This window comes from Nyctereutes procyonoides, unplaced genomic scaffold, assembly GCF_905146905.1.
Source record: "Nyctereutes procyonoides isolate TBG_1078 unplaced genomic scaffold, NYPRO_anot_genome, whole genome shotgun sequence".
Taxonomy (NCBI): domain Eukaryota; kingdom Metazoa; phylum Chordata; class Mammalia; order Carnivora; family Canidae; genus Nyctereutes; species Nyctereutes procyonoides.
In genome coordinates, this window is record NW_026575029.1 from 4318095 (window position 1) to 4336409 (window position 18315).

An 18315-nucleotide genomic window follows, 5' to 3' on the forward strand; every position below is an offset into this window, starting at 1 on the left:
AGAAAAGGGTAGGGGATAAAGGGTTTCGAGATATGGGTGTTAGAAAAATTCAAGAGCTAATAGAATACCACGTCAGAGGAATTAAGAGATGGCCAGACTGAGATGAAGGCTCTCAAATCAATGCCAGCCAACGAGGAAGAAGATGCAGAAGGGGGCAGTGCCAGGAAAATGGACATTGGCCACTCTGGCAGAAACCAATCTGATTAACTCAAGAACTGATTTTTGTCTTTTTTTAATGACCTGGACCCTTCTGTGATACAGGCACTGACACCGTAACAGTGGAAGAAGGATTGGGCCCATTTAGAAATATCTCTAGACAAATGGAAAAGCAAAAAAGGCAGGCAGAGATTACGATATATTTCTATAAATGCATACCTAGTGTGCCTGCTCCTCCTGCCTCCTCTTCTACCTCTGCCTGCCCTGGGACAGCGAGACTAACTCCCTAAGTCTGGATGAGCTCCATCCTCCTCAGCCTACTCAACAGGAAGACGAGGAGAATCAAGGCCTTTATGATGACCCATTTTCCACTTAATGAATAATATATAATTGTCATGCCATTCCATTAAGGATATCTGTCATGTATGTGTATGTGGCTTCTGTGAAGATCTAACATTAGTAGGGCAAGAACTGTAGAAAACGTTCTTTTATCATCGTCCTCACCACGGCCTACGTTTTCACCGTGCAGAGCACCGTGAGCAAGACTTGGCAATGGCTAGCTTATCCTTATATAGGCAGAAGGTGAGCAGTACTTAGTAAAAAATTAATAATGCGTTAGTTTTCTTACTGTTTTATGACTGCTTTCAAAGAATTACATCACCGTAGAGCAGTATGCCTCTCTTTCATAATTGCAGAAGTTACACATGGGGCAATCATGGGTAAGTGGTTTTAAACAATGTAACGATGTTTTCAATACTGTGTTACTGTGTTATGAATATTACTATTATGCTGTGTGCCATAAAAATTTTATAGCAATTTCATTAATGTATAGTCTAGGCTACTGTGAAGCAATCATAGTGGATATACAAGGCTACCATAAAGCAATCATATCGCTGCTTTTTCATTATTAATGTGTGAATCATTATACCTGTAAATAAATATGAATTTTTTACATCATATTTTCATTTTCTCATGTTTGGTGTTATTAATGTGTATTAACATCTACAGTGTTTTGGATCATATAAGACAATATTGAAGTAGGTACTGACAAATGATTCATTTTGGTTATTTTTTTTTAAGATTTTATTTATTTATTCATGAGAGACACACAGAGAGAAAGAGAGAGGCAGAGACATATGCAGAGGGAGAAGCAGGCTCCCCACAGGGAGCCTGATGTGGGACTCGATCCCGGGATCCTGGGATCACGACTTGAGCTGAAGTCAGACGCTCAACCACTGAGCTCCCCAGGTGCCCCTTCTTTATGTGATTTTATTAATAACATTTTCTTTTCTCTAGCTTGGTTTGTTGTAAGAATACAGTATATGATATATATAACATACAAAATATGTGTTAAGGCTTCTAGTCAACAGTAGGTTATTAGTTGAGTTTTCTGGAAGTCAGAAGTTACACACAGATTTTAACTGTGTTTGGAAGGGTTGGCACCCCTAGCCCCTGCATTATTCAAGGATCAACTGTATTTATTTTTGTCGTCATACTGAATTATCCAATTGAATTTCTATTATTTGAACTTTATATAAAGTCTTTAATCGGGAGATATTTAATATCTATTCTCTACACTGAAAAATTGTTTACAAATTCTATTTGTAAACAGGAAATATGCTTAGTCAGGATTTGCTATTTCTCTTATTATTATTCGTTATGTTTAATATGGCATTGAGCAAACAGGCAGTGCCTAATTAAAAAACAATCGATTGTAATGTTTCCTGTATTTCAATGGTTGATTTTCTTGTCAAACTTTGCTATTACATTCTGACTTAATTGAAAGCAAGATTGTGTTTTATTTACTCTGCATCAACAATGCCCCGGACAGCCCTGCTACCTGTTTGAAAGAAAAAGAATCAAAGAATATGATGGATGGATGGATGGATGGACAAATTGAGGAATGAGTGCAATTTCTTCGAACCTAGGTATAAAAGTTGCCTGAAGAAACTGGTATATGAGCTTACCTTAAAGACTAAAAAAGCTTTAGATTTGGGAGTTGATAATAAGGGCAAACCCAAGTAAAGCAAGTATATTAAGCAGCAGCTGATGGATCAGAAGAATTTGAGTTGGCTAGATATGAAGTGCCAGAAGATATGGTTGATGACTAAAAATGTGTTTAGCATACTTGTGAATCCATTAGAAGCTTTTTAAGCTCCTTGAAGGCATGGCCTGTTGATGAGTGTGTTTGCAGAGCTCAGTCCTTTGCCTGCCACAGTGAAATAATGGAATAAAAGACAAGTCATGGAGGAAGGTTGGCCCATGACTATGTCTCTGAAGTCATCTACTGAAATTGTTTTCCTGGCTCACTCCATTCTACCATATTGATTGCCCTGTCCTTTCCAACACATGACTCAGAGCCTTTGCCTTCATTCTTCCCTTTACCTGACACTTACCTTACTCTGCTCTGCTTCATTGACCTTCCTTCTCTTCCTTAAACATAACCTCCCTGACACCTTTGTGGTTACCATTTATTCTTTATTTTTATTTTAGTTTCAGAGGTAGAATTTCATGATTCATCAGTTGGAAATTACACTCAGTGTTCATTATGAAACATGCCCTCCTTAATGCCCATTACCAAGTTACCCCATCTCCCTACCCACTTCCAGTGACCCTTAGTTTGGTTCCTAGGGTTTAGCGTCTCTTATGGTTTACCTCCCTCTCAATTTTCATCTTATTTTATTTTTCCTTCCCTTCCCCTATGTTCATCTGTTTTATTTCATAAGTTCCACATATGAGTGAAATTATATGGTATTTGTCTTTCTTTGACTGACTTATTTTGCTTAGCATAGTACCCTCTAGTTCCATCCATGTTGTTGCAATGCAATTGCCATTTATTCCATCACTCTGCTGGGAAAATTCTTCCCATTTGTCATCATGGCACTTGATCCCTCTTTCATTTAAATATCTTCTCAAGGGATCCCTGGGTGGCGCAGCGGTTTGGCGCCTGCCTTCGGCCCAGGGTGCGATCCTGGAGACCCAGGATCGAATCCCACGTCGGGCTCCCGGTGCATGGAGCCTGCTTCTCCTTCTGCCTATGTCTCTGCCTCTCTCTCTCTCTCTCTCTCTGTGACTATCATAAATAAATAAAAATTTAAAAAAAGAAAAAGAAAGAAAAAAAAATCTTCTCAAAATTTCTTTTGCTTCCTTGAGAAGCCTTCCTTGCCAATGTATATAAGGAGTGCCTCTCTCCTGTCACTGTCAATCTCCCAAACTTTCATTTTAATTCTTTTTTTTTTCAGATTTTATTTACTTATTTGAGAGAGAGAGTGTGTGTGCATGTGTGGGGGAGAGAGACAGACACAGAGACACACAGAGAGAGAATATGTTGGGGGAAGGGGCAGAGGGAGACAGACAAGCAGACTCCCCACTGAGCAGGAAGTCCGTCACAGGGCTCAATCACAGGACCCTGAGATCATGACTTGAACCAAAGGCAGATACTTAACTGACTGAACCACACAGGTACCCCCAACTTTTATTTTTCTATTGTTTTATTTTTCTTGATAGCACATATTGCCACCTTATGTTATTTGACAGTTGTATCTTTATTGTTGACCTCTCACCCTGTTAGAATATGAGCTCTTAATCCTAAAAGTTCATATGCTGTTGGAGAATTTCCTTGTTCCCTATTTCCCTAGAACACTGCTTCACATAGAAAATTCAATAAAATGTTGAATAAACAAATAAGTACTTTAAATACCTTACCCTGGAATTGAAGACTTTTTATACTTGTACTCCAATCTTTCGTTGGGTGACTAAGTCCTAGAACTTCAAAGGTAGAATGGACCATGTTAAGATTATCTTATCCCGGGACACCTGGGTGGCTCAGCAGTTGAGCATCTGCCTTCAGCTCAGGTTGTGATCCCAGATTTCCGGGCTCAAGTCCCACATCAAGCTCCCTGCAGGGAACCTGCTTCTCCCTCTGCCTGTGTCTCTGCCTCTCATTCTGTGTCTCTCATGAATAAATAAATAAAACCATTAAAAAAAAAAGATTATCTTATCTATTCAGGGACACTTGGGTGGCTCAGTTGGTTAGGTGTCTCACTGACTCATGATTTCTGCTCAGATCACGATCTCAGGGTATGAGATCAAACACTGCCTCGGGCTCTATGCTCAGCAGGGAGTCTGCTTAAGATGCTCCCTCTCGCCCTCTAAAACAAATAAATCTTTAAAAAAAAAAAGATTGTTTTATCCATCCAAAGCATTTAAAAGATGAGAATAACAAGGCCTAACATGTAAAGCATAAATTGGAGGCCAAATCACACAGTTAATTGGTGAAAGAGCCAGAATTAGAAACTTGATCTCCCATGGCCTAGCAGGCTTAACCCCAGTCCACACCCATTCTGCCTTCCACCCTCCATCAGGAATCAAAGCGAGCTTTCTAAAATGCAGCTGTGACCCACCTCTGTTTGAAACTGTTCAGTGACTCTCCATCACCCAGTCCAATCAGCTGGGCTGGCCAAGAGCAGCTGCCATGTTGGCCCCATGCCCTTGTTCTATGCTCAGGGTCATTTCATCCATCTGTACCTCCCTATATGATCATTTGTACCTGGACCTGTTAGCATTGGCTTGATGATTCCTAGCCATTTATCCTTCAAAACATTGTTTAAGGGGTTACTCCACCATGAGGCCTACCATTATTCCATCAACCCAAGTCCCTGAGAAATAATTAATTCCCCTCCTCTACATTAATTCTAATCCTAGTACTTGCCTCTATCATTGCAAAAGATTTTATTTACCCATTCATGAGAGACATAAAGAGAGGCAGAGATATAGGCAGAGGGAGAAGCAGGCACCTCATGGGGAGCCTGATGTGGGACCATGACCTGAGCCAAAGGCAGACATCCAACCAGTGAGCCACCCATGCATCCCCATCACATACATTATAACCCCCCCCACACACACACACACAAGGTTACAGAATTTGGTGGACATTTGTAATTTTTTACTGTGCAATGCTCAACTCTCCTTCTATGGGTGGGGGGGGGAGGCGGGGGGAGGTAGGGTCACACTACCTTATTGGCAACTACAGATGACAAAGCCTAGAGATCCTCTTTCTCTACCCTGGCAGCCAGAGTGCAGGCATAGGGCCAGAGGCTGACAATCAGAGGCTCATCCTACAATTTGGAATCTTGAGCAAGTGTAACAATCACAAAGAGATTAACTGGGATCTCCTTCTTGCACCAGCGACTGCGGCTGTGGTGGTGGCATTCTAACAAGGCTATTCTTGCTAAAAGATGGCTATGCTTCTTCTTGCTTCTTGGCTTGGATACCAGGCTCAGATACTGAATGTCTTGTGAGTTCTTTCCAATATTCCAGATCTATACAAATCAGCCATAATTGGTTTCTATTGCTTACAGCCAAGAAGCCAACCGTTCAGTAGAGGGTAGGTGTGTTAATCCGCTCCCCACCCCCGCCCCCAAGCTCTCCCAGAAGCAGTGCAGTGAAGATTGTACTTCTGGAGCAGACTGCAAGGGTTTGAATCTTGACTTCTGCACTCACCAGCTATGTAGCTTCAGGCCAGTAGTTCAACCTCTCAAACCTGCAATTTCTATTAAATAGGAAGAAATGTCATGGTAGATTTAAATAAAAGTATATTTAAATCTTAGTGCATGTATATGCACTTAGTGCATGTATATGTAAACTCAGTGCAAAGTTCAATAAATTTTGCAGTTACTCTCATGTATCCACGTATGGTGATTCAAGTAGTTCAATCTTTCTCCTAAAAAAAAAAAAACAAAAAACTTTCTCCTAAACAACCTGCCTCCTTCTATCCTATTTCTGATTTATCTATTTCTTGTCATCTGAATATATCTTGGGCACTTGGCTCCCTCATCTAAAGGGCTCGGCACCATCCCCATCTGTCTAAATCCTAACTATTCTTCAAGGTCCCTTCAGTGAGGGATCCACCATGGCTATTCCTCCCAGTGAACGTCCTGCCTCTTTGTTCCCATAGTGCTCTTTCCCTACACTATTTATGATAGATTGGATTCTCGGCCCCTGCTATTCACAGCCCCTTCTTGTGGAAGTATTATGCGCCACCCTCATAACTTGACGGGTCCAATAAAATGTGAGCAGAAGTGGCATGTGCCCCATCCAAGCAGAGCTTTGAAAGTGATGTTGTGGCCCTCCCATTGCACTTTCTTCTTTGCCATGAGTGGCATCTCCTTTGAGAGAGGCTGTCCTTCTAACCTGGGTCCTGGAGAGATGAAAATTTGTGGAGTCCACAGATGATCTTTAGTTCAGCTGTCATGAGACTGAAAAATAAACTTTTGGGGCACTTGGGTGGCTCAGTGGTTGAGCGTCTGCCTTTGGCTCAGGTCGTGATCCTGGGGTCCTGGGATCTAGTCCCACAATTTGCTTCCTGCAGGGAGCCTGCTTCTCCCTCTGCCTGTGTCTCTGCCTCTCTCTCTGTGTCTCTCATGAACAAATAAATAAAAATCTTTAAAAAAAGAAAAGAAAAGAAAAGAAATAGAAACTTTTGTTGTTATCAGCCACTGAAATTTTATTTTATTTTTTAAAGATTTTATTTATTTGACAGAGAGACAGCACAAGCAAGGGGAGCAGCAGGCAGAGGGGAGGGAAAAGCAGGCTCCTCACTGAGCAGCAGGCCGATATGGGGCTCCATCCCAGGACTCCGGGATCAAGACCTGAGCCAAAGGCAGATGCTTGACAGACTGAGCCACTCAGGTGCCCCAGACACTGAAATTTTAGAGTTCATGTCCCTGTAGCAAAACCTAGCATAAGCTGACTAAGGCACCACTCATTCACATTTTTTTCTGTGCTATTTGGTATTATTATTTATCCTTAAAAATATATATCCTGTGTTCCTGGGGTATTTTCCAAAACCAATAGCCAATTTTCTGCTGACATCAACAATTCAATTCAGTTCATAACCTAGAGTCAGCACAGACTCCCAAAGGTTAAGGGCTCAGTCCCAAAGACTGCCCTCTTGCTTCAGATGTCAATTGCAAGTAGCGAGGCCCCACACTTATGTCCAATTTGGCTACAGATTGGGCATTCCCATGATTCACTTCTCAGGTTCCATAATTGGCTAGCACAACTCATAGAACTCAGGGATGTTATAAAGGTTAAAAATAAACAGCCAGATGAAGAAGTTTATTGGGGCAGGGTCCAGGAAGGTCCTGAGTGTGGGAGCAGCTATCTCCGTGGAGTTGGGGTGTTCCACCCTCTGGGCACATGAATGTGTCCACTAACTCAGAAGCTCATCAGATTTCTTCTTCTCAGAGGTGTTATGGAACTGAATCTCCAGACCCCTGCTAACTTCCTGGAAGTCAATGAGTGAGGCTGGAAGATGACCCTAGTCTGAGGCTACTCTAAATCACCTCATTAGCATAAACTCAAGCCAAAGGGACTCACGTTGAATAACAAAAGACACTTATCACTCTATCACTCAGGAAATTCCAAGGGTTTTAGGGACTCCAGGCCAGGAATCAAGGATAAAGACCGAATACATTCCCTATTATTTAACAATTCCCAGTATAACTTAAAAACCTTTGCAGATAGAAATCACGTCTTTTGTCTTCTACCCACAACAGTTCCGAGCCCCAGATGGTGCCTACCAGTAAAAGTGAGCGGATGGTAAATGTGATTTTTCAATATACTTGAAAAGGAGGTAAATTAAAGCTGACCTATTAACCCAAAGTTTAGACTAGACCACTATGCTATTTTTTTTTCATTTAACATAAAAGTTATAGAAACTAAATAGCATGGGGTATATACCTCAGTAGGAACAACACCCAGGAGAAAGAGATTTCAGAAAATTACAACCATTTAAGTCTTCAGCAACCTCTCCAGATTATTACCAAAAAAGCCAAGTGCTTGGCAAAGTGGGAGTTTTGTAAATTCTGTCAAATCGAGTGACCTGAAGAAGACCCCGTGAGAGTAGAGGCATCTAAATTTTTTAAACTGTGATTCCAAATGACCAGAAGCCCATAGGTATGTGCCTGCATTTTAAATGGAAGAAGAGCCTGTCAGCTATTGAAAAAAAAAAAAAAGTATATGGATTTTTAACAGTGATACAAAACCAGTCCTCTGCAAAACACCTTTTAATAGCCTTTACCTGTGCAGAATGAGTATTATAATCAATTTTATTCAGTCAGTGAGAACACTGATATTTACCATATTGAACTAATTTCAAAAATCCGTGTATTTAGGCCAAATACATGGGATCCCTGGATGGCTCAGTGGTTTAGCGCCTGCCTTTGGCCCAGGGCATGATCCTGGAGTCCTGGAATCGAGTCTCATATTGGGTTCCCTGCGTGGAGCCTGCTTCTCCCTCTGCCTGTGTCTCTGCGTGTGTGTGTGTGTGTGTGTGTGTGTGTGTGTGTGTGTCTCTCTCTCTCATGAATGAATAAATAAAATCTTTAACAAACAAACAAAAAAACAAAGACATCTTCTGTTCTATGTAAGACTATTCCTGATGGAGACTCTTGGCTTCAAATTTAACAGAGTCAAGGAAGAGAATGTACTGTCACAGACATAGGTGGGCATCAAAGAAGGGTCAGACTTTGATCACATGGCCAAAATGCTGGAGGCCCCAGTACCGTGTCTTTTTAGTGAGTGAATTAGGTAAAATATTTTGTACTAAAATTTTTGAGAAAGAGTATATTCTAGGGATAGATAGGCTCTTGGTCATCATACTGTGAGCCGAGGTCCCATATATTATTCAATTCTGTGCATCTGTCATGAGCAGGTGTACACACACGCACCTGCACACTCCAACACCTGCCTCTTGGATACCGTATCGTAACTGCCCAGCAAATGTTTTTAAATGAAGTCTGCAGACCTTCATTTAAAAACTTAGAATAAAACATCAATCCTTTGCTGCCTACATGTGCCAAACTGATAACACCATGCACTTAAAAATGGTTACACTATACCTGGAGGCTTGGGATGGGGAACCTAGAACCAACGTCCTATTATGTGGCAGGCCGCTCATCACCTGTAGTTTCAGGTGTGGGAAATGAGGCTCAGAGAGAGAAGTCATACAAGTACCGTTAAGACAAATTTCTAGACCCAAGATGGATCTGCTCCTGCCCAGGATGTACTGTCAGTAAACCAAATTCAGATGACTTTCGTGTGCCTATAAATGCTCCACTTGACCAGAAATGCACTATATGGAGTGGGCCAATGCCCAAATGCCAAGCCCGCCTGGGCTCTATACATATTTCTTTGTTCCTTCTCACTCCAATCAAGGGTAACTATGTAGCTCCAGCCAATCAGGTATTTTCTGTTTTTCTCTTCCCTGTCCTTCATCATTTATCTTATAAACACTTCCCACCTTCCTCCCTGCTTTACAGTTCTTGAATGGGATGGGCTCCATGAAGTGTGTTAAATAATTTGTTCACATCGATGTCCTTTTGGGAATGTAGATGAGGTCCAGAGCAGATGGCCAAGAAAAAATTCTTGACATGTCTTAGGTGCATAAAGGTGACTGGCTTTATTAAAGCCCAGGGACAGGACCCGTGGGCAGAAAGAGCTGCTGCGCTGGGGTTGTGAGGGGTGACTGATTATATACTCAGGAATTGGGGGAGGGAAGAAAAAAGGGAAGTGTCCAAAAGGACTTTGATATGCTAAAAGAGACTCTCAGGATCCTGGAGGCCTTCCTATTGTGGAGCTAGAGTTGTTTTTCCCTCCAGCAAAGCCTTAACAGTAAGACAATTGGGAGTTTCCCTGGGAAGGTTATATGTAGTCTTGCCTGTCTCTTGTACTGGTCAATAGGCTGCAGGCCATAAGAAAATTTATTTTATTTACATAAATAAATGTACCTTTGTTTCCCACATCACTTTGGATCAGGGGGTGATGTTAGGATTCCAGGAAATTGAGTCTATGGGCCTATCTATAATCTAACTTTCAGAGACCCCACAAGAATGCTTTTTTCTGAAAATCACTAAGATGTTTGTAAACTGATGGAGACTCCTGTCTTGCAGGACTGAGATCTCTATTAACCATTTGTTTTGTCCTTTCCTTAGTTTTAGGGCAGCCAGGAGTGCCTGAGGAATGTCACACATGTCCCACCTGGAAGTGGCGAGGAGGTGTTTACAGGTGTTCGCTTGTGCTTTGCCCTCAGCTTGCTTTCTGCTCCCTCATCAGCATCACTTAAATTGTCTTCTTTAACCATTTTATTTGTTATAATTTTATTTATTCATCAGACACACACACACATACACACAGAGCGGGGGGGGGGCGGTGCAGAGACACAGGCAGAGGAGAGGCAGGCTCCATGCAGGGAGCCCGATGTGGGACTCGATCCCAGGACTCCAGGATCACGCCCTGACCCAAAGGCAGATGCTCAACCACTGAGCCACCCAGGCATCTCTTCTTTAACCATTTTTAAATTACCAGTAACAGGGGCACCTGAGCGGCTCGGTTGGTTAAGCGTCGTCCTTTGGCTAAGGTCATGATCCCAGGATCCTGGGATGGAGCCCCACATCTGCTCATCAGGAAGTCTGCTTCTCCCTGTTCCTCTGGCCCCTCCCCCCAATTTGTGCACTCTCTCTCTCTCTCTCTCTCTCAAATAAGTAAATAAAATCTTTAAAAAAATTTTTTTTAATTAAAAAGCAAAATACCAGTAAGAGGCAGAGTCCAGCCTGGAACTTAGATCTTTATATTTCCAAAGTGGATACTCTTTCTATACTGCCAGAGGCTCTTAACCTAGGGACCCTCAGACCCCCATACACAGCATGTGGTAAAGACAGGATCCCTATCTTTCATCAGATTCTCAGGGTGACCCGGGGCCTCCAGAAGGCTCAGGTGCAGGGCTTGGGACCACGTGCAGGGGCTGGGCTGGAGCAGTGAGGACGAAGGAGAGGCCAGAGCAGAACTGAGGAAGGCTGCATGTGGCTCCCCTCACCCAGTTTCAACACCTCTCTGAGCTGCTATACCAACCCCAGGGGGATTACCAGTGTCCTGTCCCCAGGAACCTGGGATGACCGATGATCTGGTCCAAGTCCCCTGCAGGCCCTGTGGTATTTTTAGACACATTCTCTTCACTGAAGAAAGTTCAGGGCAGCCCCAGTGGCTCAGCGGTTTAGCGCCGCCTTTAGCCCAGGGTGTGATCCTGAGAACCGGGATCAAGTCCCACCTCGGGCTCCCTGCATGGAGCCTGCTTCTCCCTCTGCCTGTGTCTCTGTCTCTGTCTCTCTCTGTGTGTCTCTAATAAATAAATAAAATCTTAAAAAAAAAAAAAGAAAAGAAAGTTCAAACACTGCTGGGTGTTGTGGGCCTGCCACAGAATAGTTGGATGGGGGTCACAGGGAGTGGGGGTCAGAGAGGCCCCAGGATCAGGGCCGGGCCTCCACCCATCACTCTCTCAAGCACATAGTGAGGGAGCAGCATTGTGACCTGACAGAGAAGGAAGCCAGTGAGTTCTAGTTCTAGGAATGGACTAGAAATAACTATCGATACCAAATCTAACTTTCCTCTGGACTTGTAGGCCACAAGCCTTCCCGAGTATAACTAGGATGGAGATTGAAACCCTGTTTTTATTCATTTCCAGGAATCTGTAGAGTGCTTACTGCTACCACCAGGCACCGGGCAGGGAAGGGGGTGGTCCCTGTGTGATATAAAGGAGAATAAGACACATTCCATCTGTATGTGTGTTACACAAACAAGTCATCACAACCGAATGTGACAAGTCCTATGACAGAAACATTATAAAGAGCTGTGGGAGCACGTCCAGAGGAAAGAGCAATTATACATAGGGGAATGAGAAGCAGTTCTACTGGAGGTGGTGGTGACACAGCAGTTCAATAGAATAAACGTGTACCAAGTGTCAGGCATTGTGTTGGCATGAGGGTAGGGGGTGTCTATGTGCAGATTATCCACTGTTGGGCAGCTCAAAGCCGGGCCCATTGGCCTAGAAGCACGGAATTGACAACCTGTTAAAATAGGCAACACATCTTAAGTGCAGGCTAACACAGCTCTGGGGGCAACGCATTCTGTGTGTTTGTGTGGTGTGTCTGTGTCCTGGAGTAAGGGATGCCTGAGTTAGGTCTTGGGTAAGTAAGACTTTACAGGGTTGCAGATAGAAAGAAGTATAAGCTACAAAGCCTTCCCAAAGAGAAGCAAAAGTAATAGTATTTACATTCACGAAGGGCCAAGCAGTGTACTGAGTGTTTTACAGGCATTATCTCATAGAGCAACTCACTAGCCCCTGCCCTGCTTTCTTTCTTTCTTTCTTTCTTTCTTTCTTTCTTTCTTTCTTTCTTTCTTTCTTCCTTTCTTTCTTTCTTTCTTAAGACATATTCATCCTTTCTTGGATCAAAGATGACACATGATCCCTAAAAGGCCCACCATACCCCAAGCATCTCACTCTCTCTGTCCTTCTCTATCTATCCATCCACCTGCCTATCTATCTATCATCATCATCTACCTATCTATCCCAGGGTCTATTTAGGCATCAGATATAGGATTTTATTTTCTTGAGAAAGTATGGTCTTCTAATAAGCAGAAAACACACTTTCAAAAGTTTTGGCTTATGTATTCTTCTATTAAGTCAGCGGAGAGATTATTGAACAAAAAGAGAACATGATGTTTGGACAGCAGGGGTGTGATTAATATTTAAGTACCTTGGAAGGAGCTTTCTTCTTGATATATTTCATCTTGTCACCCTAAACTGTTTAAAGGGACACTCCAGATTTTAAAGCAGAAAAGCACATTTTGTCAGAGCACTAGTGGTTTTGAATTGGGAACTTTAGTTCGATAAACTCTGTTGACTCACTAAAGTTTACAGAAGGCTGGAGGGCTCCTGTGATGGACTTGCCAGGAATGCTCAAAGGTACAAATTCTTAAGGGAAACAATATATGCCACGACTGTACATTGAACTGGACAGTCATACATGTTTTCATATTGACCAAGGAATTATTTCCTTGACTAAAACCCATAGACGCATGATTTTTCCTGTTAAACATCATTTCTTCTGTGAAAACAGAGGGAGCACAGGACTGTAATCTCTCGAGGAATAGGGAGAGTGAAAGGCATCAGGATGATATATTCTTTGGAATGAAGAATATTTGATTTACTTTGTCCACAGGATTGGAGGGCAGGATTCCTTCCTCTTTCAGCTCTAGTATTTTGAAACTTTTTTTTATAAAGATTTTTTTATTCATGAGACACACACACACAGAGAGAGAGAGAGAGAGAGAGAGAGAGAGAGAGGCAGAGACACAGGCAGAGGGAGAAGCAGGCTCCATGCAGGGAGCCAATGCAGGACTCAATCCTGGATTCCAGGATCACACCCTGAGCTGAAGGCAGCTGCTCAACTGCTGAGCCACCCAGGTGGCCCATATTTTCAAACTTTATCTGTATCCACTGTACTTCTTTCCCTCCAGTCCCAGGAAAAGGTCTTTTCCTCTGCTAGAAGCTAATAATGTTCCCTGCTTTCCAAAACGTTTGCCTGTCATCTCCTTCAGCATTGGGGTGTCCCTTCACCAACAAAGTTACAAACTAAATATTCTTAGACAGTATGTTTGCTTTAGCTAATGTGATTTTTCTTTACTTTTTTAAATTGAGATATGATTGACATATAACATATATTAGTTTCAGGTGTACAGCATAATGATTGGCTATATGTATATTGTGATTGAATCACCATAATAAATCTTTAACACCCATCACTACTAGTATTATATTTTGTGTATTCGTAAATGCGTATTTTTCCAGATTTTAATATCTCTGGCATCAAGATGTGTGGTAGATATTTTGCAATATGGTCATTGTAGTTGCCCTCTGAATCAATGTCCTTGGGTAATCCTTTCCCACGTGGATTTGGTCATGTGGCTTGCTTTCACCAATGGAATAGTGACAAACATAAAGCTTGAAGAACAATTGTATGTTGGGGCTTGTCCCCTTTGCTGGGCTTGGAGCCCTGACACCACCATTTTGGCACACATGAAGTAGCTTACTGGGGTGGGCACGTGGAAGAGAACTAAGGGGTGGGGGGCACCTGAGTGGCTCAGCAGTTAAGCGTCTGCCTTTGGCTCAAGGCATGATCCTGGGATCCAGGATTGAGTCCCACATTGGGCTTCCTGTGGAGAGTCTGCTTCTCCCTCTGCCTGTGTCTCTGCCTCTCTGTCTCTCATGAGTAAATAAATAAATCTTAAAAAAAAAAAAGGCGAGAACAAAGGGACCCCAGCAAACAGCCTGCAGACCAAGTGAGTGAGGCCATTCCTGAACCATCCACCTCATTGATCTACCAGCTGACTGGCTGCAAGAGAGTGCTCAGGAGAGACCAGCAGAGGAGCTATCTGGTTGAACCCGCCCAAGTGCCAAAGCCACAGTACCATGAGCTAAAAAATGGTTGTTTTTGAGCTACTAGGTTTTTTTTTTTTTAAATTTTATTTATTTGAGAGAGAGCAAGAGGAGAGCATGTGTGGAGGTGGGGAGAGGCAGAGGGAGAGGGAGAAGCAGACTCCGCGCTGAGTAGGGAGCCCAACCCCGGGATCATGACCTGAGCCGAAGGCAGATGTTAAGCAACAACTAGGTTTTAAGGTGATTTGCTATACAGAAAAAGTTAAGCAATATAGGGTGCATCTTCCAACTGTGATATTGTAATTATAGTGGGGAGCATTTTTTTCTTTCTCAGAGATACGTAAAATAATGGTGCATCTTAAAATGGATTGTGACTTGGAATGGATGCCATATGGTATTATACTCACTGGGCAGATGAGAAAGCTAGGGACTAGAGAGTTTCTTGCCCAAGGTCTGGAACCAGTAAGTTGTGGAATTTGTAGCCAAGCAGTCTGACTCTAAGCCTTTGCTCTTAACCTGGAAATATTTCCATCCAGCTGGATAGGATGAACCTCCAGGAGCTCCGCAGTGGGAAAAGGGGTACACCCATGGAAGTTACTGCCTATAGAGCTATAGACTAACTCTTCCTCATAAAGTTAATGAAGTCAGAGGATCAAGTGCACTTAATAAAAGGGGTGTGGGAGAAGGGAAGGTGATGGCTTCATTACGGCTACTGGAGACCATGTGATAATAACCAGTAGTTACAGAACAGTGCCAGTTTGGTGGAAATATCCTTTTTTCCCTATTGCTGGCAGCCCAGAAAATCTGAGATTAATGGCATAAGGTGCCTGCTCTCTAGTTTCATGGGGGAGATGGATGTATGCCTAGTGTTGATGTAGCCTCAAAAGAGACTGAATAGGGATCCCTGGGTGGCGCAGCGGTTTGGCGCCTGCCTTTGGCCCATGGCGCGATCCTGGAGACCCGGGATTGAATCCCACATCGGGCTCCCAGTGCATGGAGCCTGCTTTTCCCTCTGCCTATGTCTCTGCCTTTCTCTCTCTCTCTCTGTGTGACTATCATAAATAAATAAAAAATTAAAAAAAATTAAAAATTAAAAAAAAAGAGACTGAGTAATGAGCACCTAGCCACTGATGCAACCCTTTCTTTAACCATCCACTTACCAAGGGCTGGAATTAAAAGCACATTGGCCACTATTAACTGATGTGGCTATACTTCAGATGACCATGCTCAAAAAGAGCAGATACAGAAGATTAACAATAGTTACAACTTGGCAGTTGGCAATCACAGGTGGGAGCTTGTGAGACAAGATCATTGTCAACCTATCCCTCAGCTTGTCCCAACGAGGACCTTGACTCTCTTTAGCTTCTCTAGAAGATGGATCAGTCAGTTTTAAATGGCAATAGATTTGGACCCAGCCAGAATTAGCTGCCACATTTTAATCAAGCCAAAATGGGATTGAGAACAACTGGTCAGAGACTCAAACTTCCATTAGGAGATTTGCTCTGCTGCAACACCAGTTGGCTTTTGTTTGGGTGGCTACAGAAATGTTTGGGGGAAAAGAGACTTAAGACTGGGTTCTCAGGTCTCCCCGAGTCACAAAATGGAATCCCCAATCATGGGATCTGTAACCTTCATTTAATGAGAAAGCTGAGGCCATGGGCTGACACCCTTCTAAGGTAGGTACCATGATTCCTGTCTTACAGAGGATGAGATGCGGCTTATGCCCAACTCCGAAGCCTATGTTTTTAACTACTGTGCAATACTGCCTACCTTCAAAGTCTTTATTTCATGGTCACAGGACAACCCTATAAACTGCAAAACTTTTTGAAATGACTAGGGACATAAGTTTAAAAAAAAATGTTAGCACTGAAAGGGACCTGAGAAATTCTTCAGTCTAGCTCCCTATTTCCAGAGAAGAAACCTGAATTCGCTTCCCTATGTCACACAGCAGCTTTACTAGAGAGAGTAGGAATTGAGATGTAATCCCTGGTTTGTGCCATTCCTACTCTACAGCTGTCAGCTACCTGCATTAGGGCTAGAAACCAAGGAAGAGCACATTGATGGGGAGAAAAGTATCTTGGAGGGGAAGGGATAGGAAGACAGTGACCCCTTGGAGGGGAAGGGATAGGAAGACAGTCACATGTTGTGGGTTGAATTGTGTCCCCCGCCACCCGAATTTATTTGTTGAAAAATCTGAATTGCTACTACCTTAAAATGTAACCTTATTTAAAGATAGGGTCTTTACAGAGGGTAATCAAGTTAATGCCGTGATGGTGGACCCTAATCCAATATGACTGGTGTCCTCATAGAAGAAGAAATGTGGGGATCCCTGGGTGGCGCAGCGGTTTGGCGCCTGCCTTTGGCCCAGGGTGTGATCCTGGAGACCCGGGATCGAATCCCACGTCGGGCTCCCGGTGCATGGAGCCTGCTTCTCCCTCTGCCTATGTCTCTGCTCTCTCTCTCTCTCTCTCTCTCTCTCTCTCTCTCTCTCTCTATCTCTCTGTGACTATCATAAATAAAATTTAAAAAGAAGAAGAAGAAGAAGAAGAAGAAGAAGAAGAAGAAGAAGAAGAAGAAGAAATGTGAACAGAGACACAAACGGAGGGAAAACCAGGTGAGGAGACATGGGGAAGAGACAGCCTTCTCCAAGCCAAAGAGAGATGCCTGAAGCAGATTCTTCCCTCACTGCTCTCAGAAGGAAGCAACACTGCCCACACCATGATTTTGAAATTCTAGCCTCTAGAATTATGATGAGACAATAAATTTCTGGATCTAAGCTACCTGGGTTTTGTGATACTTTGGCAGCCCCAACAAACCACTCCAGCAGAGAACTTGGAAGTGTCTGAGGAGGGGTGATGGACTCGTTGGAGAAGCAAGAGAAAAAAGAAGAGGCTAAAATGACAAAATCACAGGTGAGGAGAAAGAGACCTGGCCAGAGAAGTCAAGGATTAGCCAAGTGGAAACCAACAGAAAGGGAAGTGGAGTTCATTTTTAATTTTAGATGGAGAATCTAGGTGTAGAAAGGGATTTGGGGGCACTCAGCTGCTACGGAGGCCACTGGAGTGTGGGCTGTCCTCACCGTCACTGTCCTATGGTGCTCAGCACACTTTAGGAGGCAAGTCCTTAGGGTATTACTTGCTTGAGTCAACTTGATGTGCTTGTGGCCTCCAGTGATACTTGCTTGAGTCAACTTGATGTGCTTGTGGCCTCCAGTGAGCACAGGCTCACACAAACCTAAGTACAAGCGGAGCCCAGTGGTTACGTGCATGCCCTGGAAGCAGAGCATCCAAGCGCAGTTTTGCCCTCTCTAGCCTTCAGCCTCGGTGCCTGTTTCCCCCTCATCTATAAAAGGAATAATGTCACCATTATTAACCGCATGGGGTTATGATGAAGAGTCAAGAAGATAATGTGTGTGAAGTGTTTCAGTAAACTGTACCTGTTGTTATGAGTGGTGTTTATCATAATTTTTTAGATTTTATTTACTTAGAGAGCGAGAGCGCGAGTGCCTGTGAGTTGGGGGAGGGGCAGATGGACAGACTCTTAACTATGCAGATCCCCGATGAGTGGGGAGCCTGGGCCTGGGCTGGGCCCCACACCCATCAGATCATGATTTGAGCAAAAACTAAGATTCCCATGCTTAACGGACTGAGCCACCTAGGCACCCCTTGGAGGTATTTATTATAACAATATTTCCTCTCATGCTTCAAATTCAAAGAAGTACTAGATAGCAGCCCTCCTTCCAATGCTGGGCACGAGCACCGCTGGACCCGGAACCACCATTGTTACTAGAGGTTTAGGACACCAGCAGGCCTCAGGTGCTAAGAGGAAAAATAACATCTAGGATGGGATCTGAGAAAATTCATGCCAAATGGGCATCGCAGGGA